The sequence below is a fragment of the Panthera onca genome, chromosome B1 (assembly GCF_046562875.1).
Source record: "Panthera onca isolate mPanOnc1 chromosome B1, mPanOnc1 haplotype 2, whole genome shotgun sequence".
NCBI lineage: Eukaryota > Metazoa > Chordata > Mammalia > Carnivora > Felidae > Panthera > Panthera onca.
Window position 1 is genome coordinate 26,543,012 of NC_138342.1, and position 8,519 is coordinate 26,551,530.

Here is an 8,519-nt window from a genome sequence, read left to right on the forward strand (position 1 = left end):
ATAGGGGAAAAGCCGGTTCTCAAACTTTTGCTACCACATCACCTCCCATATGCGTGTGTATATGCACGTGCCCAAACACATACCTCCCACTGTTTTAGAACTATTGCAATATATATGAAACATCTCGTTATTTTAAACCACTCCCTGGTAAACTATATTTAATTGTTTCTAAGATGTAGGGATTTCACATTTACTTATAGCCCATAATAAATACCGTCACGTAAAATTGCAATCGCCTCAGATCTCTTTTCCCCTTGGTGTTATATAAACGATAGTATGTCTTAAGATCAGCAATGTCATATGTTTGAAATTGTATGCAATATGATGCATGTATTTTATGGTTAGTCATTCTATTTTTGCTGAATTTTTAGTTTCCCATTCTTTGTGTGTGATTACAGACGCTACAATGAATATATTATTAGTGTACATTTTTGATTTGGTCACCTGCCAAAGGCCTATCAGTTAGGATCAGGGGGCTGTGGAAACTTTCCCGGCCTACTCTAGCAGAAGCAGCCCACAGCTTAAGGCCCAAAGCTCTCAGGATGCCAATTGGAACCCCAGCGGGAAACGAACTGAGACCTGAAGCAACTGTCAGTGGCAGTCCAGAAGCTCCAAGTGACTGAGCCCAAAGAGTAAGGTCCGACCCATCTGGTGGTGCCTGGAATCTACTTCCCCTGCCTACTCACAGCGGCCACCCAGAGGAAGGTCCAGCAGGGTGCCCCCATCAAGGAGGCCATTCTCACACACTTTTCCACCAGCCCAGTGTCTGTCTGCATCATGACGATCTACACATTCGACTGGGTGATGCTGGGCATGGACATTATTGGTAAGCAATTGGGCAATGTCTACCTACATCCTGAGGAGCAGAGGTACAAAAAGATCAAGCTGCAGAATAAAGTTTGTCAGCAGTGTGTTAACTACCTAAAAGGAACCCAGGAGTACTTTGAGTCCATTGGTTTCCAGGAGACAAGGCTTCCAGTTCCCAGTTGGGATGATTCCCCACCCCCCTCCCCCAGAGTTCTGTTGTCTGAACCAAGTCTCTGTGACCCAGTCCTACAATCTGGAGAAGGACAAGGAAGAGCTGCTGAGCACTAAGCCAGAGTCAGCCCAGCTGGACCTACAGCGCCAGGTCTTTGGCCCTTGTTCCTGACCTGCCGGTTCCATCTACCTGGGAACTCCTTCCGCCTTACAAGAGAGTTAATCAAGCAGGAGCAGAGGCCCAGGTCTCAGCCAGGGGGGCTGCAGCATGCTGCTGCCCAAAACCAGGAGGGAGAAGGAAGATGAATAAAAATATGAATATACACCAGCTGTGTAGGCGCTTCCCCAAAGGCTGGCTCCTCGAAGGGACCTCTTATGCCTGGGAATGGAGTGGAGTCACTACTGCACAGGTTCCTCCGAGGGCTTTGCAGAGTGACTGGCTGCCTTTCCGGCTGCTGGCCTCAGGAGGGCAGAAGTTGTTGCAGGACGAGAACCTGGCCTTCAAGTGTGAACTGGTGCCTTCAGCCCTCCTGACTTTCTCCTGGGACACAGCTATGCCAGAGGACATGGGGGCCAGGGGAGCCAAGCTGAACTTATCTATCTTGAAGCTCCTGCTTCTGTGGGCCGTCTAGAAGCTCTCGTGAAATAAAAGCAAGTGTGGCTTCACAATGAATAAACACACAAATATTAAAAATAATAAAATAAAATAAATTAAAATAAAATAATAATAACTAATAATATATCCATTATGAGGCTAAAATTGAAGGTTAGATTCAGGCAAGCAGACAGATTGAAAAAAATAGAATTAGTAGTTCAAGGGCATTTTCATCTTAAATATTGTTAGATAATGCTAGTTTCATAGTCTGAAAAAATATTAGCAGAGAGTATTGCAACAGTGGCTATTAACATCCTATTCAGTTTCTATACAAAATTTGTTTTAATGAATATTTATTTCTCACTCTAGAAAGCACTGAAAGAGATTGTTGATATAACCTGGAGTGGAATTTACATTATTTTAGGGAGCAAAGAACAATGTATAAGCTAAACAAATAAGAACGTATACACAAAAAGAAGATATTAAAATAAGGTATTCCAATTTAGAGTGGATAATGGCTAATTTAAACTGGAGGGCTACTAAGGTGAATGATAAGAAGGAACCAATGAAGCAAAGAATAAAGGAAGAATATTTTCTATCTGGAATTCCCAATATTGAGACAGTATTCATGTTAAACATATGATGAGAAGGCTAGTATGGCTGGAACATAATAGACGCGTAGGAGAATTATATAACATGAAATCAGACAGGCAAATATGAACGAGATCAGGATAACAAGTTGGGATTTTCTTCTTCTTCTTTTTTTAATGTTTTTTATTTATTTTTGTGAGAGAAAGAGAGACAGAGTGTGAGTTGGGCAGAGGCAGAGAGAGAGAAAGACACAGAATCTGAAACAGGCTCCAGGCTCTGAGCTATCAACACAGAGCCCGATGTGGGGCTCTAACGCATAAGCTGTGAGATCATGACCTGAGCTGAAGTCAGAGGCTTCACTGACTGAGCCACCCAGGCACCCCACGGTGTTGGGATTTTATTCTAAGGTTAGGAAAGCCATTGGAAGGTTTTATAGAGAACAAATATTTACATGTTTAAATTATCACGACGGCTTCTAAGCAAAGAAAAGGTAGTAGGAAATCAAAAGTGGAACGAGGGAAGCCAGTTAGTTAGTTTGGGCTGCCATAACAAAATACCAGAGACTGGATGGCTTAAACAACAGAAGTTTGTTTCTCACGGTGTTAGGGGCTAGGAAGCCCAAGATCAAGGTGTCAGCATAGTCAGGTTCTGGTGAGAGGTCTCTATCTTGTTTGCAGATGGTGCCCTTCTAGCTGTTTTTTTTCACAAGGCTGAGTGAGGAGTGAGCAAGCAGACTGTTATCTCTAAGGGCACGAATCCAAGTAGGAGGGCTCCACCCTCATGACCTCATCTAAACCAAATTATCTCCCAAAGGTCTGTAACTAAATATCATCACATTGAGGGTTAGAGCTTGAATATATATGACTGGGGCTGAGAAGGGGGTAGGAGAGGACAAGACAAAATTCAATCCATAGCACTGAAAACAACGGCAATAGTCTGGGTGAGAACAGATGGTGTCTCAGACCAAGGTCATATTGAAGGAAGAAAGAAACAGCATCTCTTTGGAAGTGGATCAACGTTAACAGTAGAGTTAAGAAGGGTCATCAATAGATCAATTGTAGCCTGAGGAAATTAGATGATTGAACCATAACTCCAAGATGTCTGACTTGAGTGCTCAAGAGTGGTGCCATTTATGAATATGGAAAACTCAGATTTAGAGAAAAATGTATTTCTGCTATGACAAACTTGCCTTCTTGCTTCTGAACTGAGATCCAAACTGCAAAATCAAATAAGTCTTTGCATTGATGAGTTTCTATTTTTCTGGAAAAGCTGGGATATAGTCTGGGAAAAACAGAACATATAATTAGCATATAATGTTAGGCAATTGGATAGAATCACCTACATAAATGTATAAACAGAGATAGGTAAAAAGTTCAAGACTGAGTTAAGGCTAAATACTGATACTCATAAGTTGAGCAAATGAGGAAGGACCAAAACTGGATACGAAGGGAGGCTGATGAAAGAGGAAAAAAAAAAAAAAAGGGAGAATATGGAGTTAAGAAGTTAAGAGTAGCAAGTACATAAATGATGAAGTTAAGATCCACTGTTTTGACAATTTAAATGATGTGCTGACAGTAGAAGACTTAAATCATAAATAGAATATGAGGTGGGAAATTGAGGATGCTGAATATGAACAACTATTCAAATGATTTTAGCTGGGAAAGAAAAGGAAAAAAAAAATGGGGATATAGCTAAGGGTAAAGTGAGGCCAGAAGATATTTTTATCTTAATTGGAGATAATAGTACATATTTATATAGCGATGGAAATTATGGCATGGAGGAGAAGAAATCAAAGATGCATGAAAGAGAATAATCAAAGGGCATATGTTGAAAAGACAAAAATAGATGGGATCCAGAGCAAAACAGATGCCATTGGCAGGACAGGACACGGAACCGTAGAAATAGTGCTGAAAGCAGAGAATATATATGTAGACGGACGGAGACTGAAGATGTGGTGTGAGGGTGAGAGAGTTCTCAAGGGATATTCATGTAGTACATTTCCATAACTGCAGAAAGGTTCATTGTACAGCACTACTCTAAATGAGTTCTGTCATCCTAAGATTACAGAAATCTCTTCTATTTTCTCTTAAAATTTACCTTTTAATTTTTTTTATTTTAAATTTGAAGACTATTTTTATCCTTGATGTACACTAGGAACTAGTTTGATTTTTCCCCAATAGCCAATTATCTTTATTTTTTGAAGTTTTTCTTTATTTATTTTGAGAGAGAGCGAGCACAAGTGGAGGAGAGGTAGAGAGAGAAAGGGAGTGAGAGAGAATTCCAAGCAGGTTTCCCAATGCCGGCACGGAACCCGAGCAGGGTTCAGACTCAAGAATTGCGAGATCATGACCTGGGTTGAAGTTGGACACTCAATAGACTGAGCCACCCAGGTGCTCCAAACCAATTATCTTTAATCCATGTATTAAAACCTCAACCTTTTCCCACTTCAATAAAATTGCAGCTTACTTACATCCAACAGCACTATTTTGTATGTGTGTAGGTTGCATTTATAGCATACATGAAATATATAACCTTATATTTACATCTGTTGTTACATTTCAGATTTCTTGTATTTGATAATTGATTTGTCCTTATAACCATAATCATCATTCTTTGTTATTGGTAATTATAGTATTACCAGTATGCCAGTTAACCTGCCATTATTTCCCCTAATAAAAAAGTTATTGGGAAGCGTTATGATGGCAGAGAAATAGGGGGTACCTGGGCTTTCCTTTATCCCTTAAACACAGCTGCGTTAAGATCACATCACTTGGGACACCCAGGAAATCTATCTGAGGGCTAGCGGAAGGTTCTCCACAGTTGGAGGAAGACAGTGTAGCAGGTGTAATGCTTATTTTAACAAACAAATCAAAGAGCACCTAGTTGAAGTTCCAAACACTCCACCACTGCAAACAAGGAGGAGCTCTACAGAGGACTGACCAGTGGGAAAAGAGCAGCCATAATGCAACAGCAGAGTGCACACAGCATACACCAGCAACACTTCCTGAAGTGCAAGGCCCTGGATGGCGTATGACCGTTTTTAAGCATTATTCTCAGGTGGAGGAAACATGAAAATCTTTTAAAACACGCAAAAAGACAGAAACTTAACCAATGAAAAGGTGGAAGAATGCTCCTCAAAAGAAAGGTCGGGGAGAAATCACAAGGGACTTACTCAACGCAAATATAAGCAATATATCTGAACAAGAATTTAGAACGACAGTCATAAGACTACTAGGTGGGCTTGAAAAAAGTATGGAAGACACCAGAGAAACCCTTAATGTAGAGAAAAAAGACCTAAAAACTAGTCAGTTTGAAATTAAAAAAAAAAAAAAAAGCTATAACTGAAATGCAAAACTGACTGGATATAGTCACAATGAGGATTGAAGCAGGGGAAGAATAGGTTATATAAAAGATAAAATTATGAAAAATAATGAAGCTGAAAATAAGAGGAAAAGAAAACTATTAGATCATGAAAGGAGACCTGGGGAGCTCAGTAATTTCATTAAGCGAAACAATATTTGTATCATAGGAATCCCAGAAGAAGAAGAGTAGGAAAAAGGAGGATAAAGTTTATTTGAAGAACTTATACCTGAGAACTTCTTTAATCTTGTGAGTGAAACAAGCATTCGGTCCCAAGAGGCAGAGAGGAATTCCCTTAAAGTCAATAAAAAAGGTCAACACCATTACATAATTACAAATCACAGTGAAACTTGCAAAAATAAAGAGAATTCTAAAAGCCACTGGTGATAAAAGTCCTTAACCTACAAGGGTGTATTCATAGGTTAGCAACAGACCTGTCCCCTGAAACTTGGAGGGCCAGAAAGGAGTGGCAGGAAATATTCAATGTGATGAATGGGGGAAATATGCAGCCAAACATCCTTACCCAGCAAGGCTGTCACTCAGAACAGAATGAGAGATGTTTTGTTGTTTAAGAATTTCTTAAGCAACAACAAAAAAAACCAAAGGATTTGTGACCTCTAGGCCAGCCATGCAAGAAATTTTAAGGGGGACTGTTTGAGAAAGAAAAACAAAAAGAAGAAGAAGAAGAAGACTATGGCAACAAAGACTAGAAAGGACCAGAGAAAATCACTAGAAACACCAAATCTACAGGCAACACAATGTCATTAAAATTCATATCTTTCAATAATCACCTGAAAGTAAATGGACTAAATGCTCCAATCAAAGGACATAGGGTATCAAAATGGATTATAAAAAGATCTATTTATATGCTGCCTACAAAGACACCCTTTAGACCTAAAGACACTTGCAGATTGAAAGTGAGGGGAGGGAGAACCATCTATCATGCTGATGGACTCAAAAGAAAGCTGGAGTAGCCATACTTACATCAGACAGACTAGATTTTCAAACAAAGACTTTAAAAAGAGATGAAGAAGAGCATTACATCGTAATTAGGAGTCTATCCATCCAGAAGATCTAACAATTGTAAATATTTATTGCCCAACCTGGAAGTACACAAATATATAAATCGATTAATTGAAACATAAAGAAACTCATTGATAGTAATACAATAATAGTAGGGGACTTTAACACCCCATTTATAACAATGGACAGATTATCTAAGGAGAAATCAACAAGAAAACAATGGCTTTAAATGACACACTGAACAGAAAGAACTTAACAGATACATTCAGAACATTTCACCCCAAAGCATCAGAGTACACATTCTTCTTGAGTGCACATGGAACATTATCGAGAGTAGATCACACATTGTGTCACAAATCAGCCCTCAACAAGTACAAAAAGATCAAGACCATACCTTGCATATTTTCAGACCACAGCACTAAAAAATTTGAAATCAACCACAAGAAAAAATTGGAAATATCGTGAATACTTTGAGGTAAAGAACATCCTATAATGAATGAATGGGTTACCAAGGAGATTAAAGAAGAAATTGAAGGGGACCCGGGTGGCTCAGTCAGTTAAGTGTCTGACTTTGGCTCAGGTCATGATCTCATGGTTGATGAGTTCGAACCCTGCATCCGGCTCTGGGCTCCTAGCTCAGAGCCTGGAGCCTGCTTCAGATTCTGTGTCTCCCATTCTCTCTGCCCCTCCCCCACTCATGCTCTGTCTCTTTTTCCTTCAAAAATAAATAAACGTTTGAAAAAAAGAAATTTAAAAAGTACATGGAAGCAAATGGAAATGAAAACAGGACAGTCCAAATTCTTTGGGATGCAGCAAAGACAATCCTAAGAGGAAAGTATATGGCAATTCAGGCCTATCTCAAGAAGCACGAAAGGTACCAAATGCACAATCTAACTTTATGCCTACAGGAGCTAGAAAAGGAACAGCAAATAAAGGTTAAAGCCAACAGAAGAAAGCAAATAATGAAGATTAGAGCAGAAATAATATAAAAATGAAACAAAACAAAAACAGTAGAACAGATCAATGAAACTAAGAGCTGGTTCTTTGAAACAATAAACAAAACTGATAAGCCCCTGACCAGACTTATTATATTTCTTTTTCTTTTTATTTATTGAATTTTTTTGGTTTATTTGTTTATTTTGAGACAGAGAGAGAACAAGTGGGAGAGGGGCAGGAAGGGAGAGAGAAAATTCCAAGCAAGCTCTGCATGGCTAGCACAGAGCCCCTTGCAGGGCTTGAACCCATCAAACCGTGAGTTCATGACCTGAGCTGAAAACAAGATTTGGACACTTAATCAACTGAGCCACCTAGATGCTCCTAGCCAGACTCAGTAAAAGAAAAAAGAAATGACCCAAATAGAAGCAATCATGAATGAAAGAGGAGAGATCACAACCAACAACCACAGAAATACAAACAATTATAAAAGAATACTATGAAAAATTATATGCCAACAAATTGGGCAATCTAGAAGAAATGGACAAATTCTTAGAAACCCATGAAGTACCAAAACTGAAATAGGAAGGAATAGAAAATTTGAACAGACCCATAACCAGCAAAGAAATGGAATCAGTAACCAGAAACATCCCATAAAATAAGAGTTTTGGGCCAGATAGCTTCCCAGAGGAATTCTACCAGGCATTTAAAGAGTTAACATTCATTCTTCTCAAACTGTTCCAAAAATAGATATGGAAGGAAAACTTCCAAACCCCTCTATGAAGCCAGCATTACCTGGATTCCAAAACCAGACAAAGACCCCACTAAAAAGAATTATAGGCCCATATCCCTGATGAACATTGATGCAAAAACGCTCAACAGGATACCAAACTGAATTCAACATTAAAAGAATTATTCACCAGAATAAAGTGGAAATTATTCCTGGACTGTGGGCCTGGTTCAATATTCACAAATAAGTCAACATGATACACCATATTAATAGAAGAAATGGTAAGAACCATATAATCCTGTCAGTAGA

General features: G+C 39.1%; 1 pseudogene; it reads left to right on the forward strand.

The window, feature by feature from the left end:
- The first annotated feature begins 542 nt into the window (after positions 1 to 542).
- Positions 543 to 1,622, forward strand: LOC132693127 (UBX domain-containing protein 6 pseudogene; annotated as a pseudogene).
- The last annotated feature ends 6,897 nt before the right edge of the window (positions 1,623 to 8,519 follow it).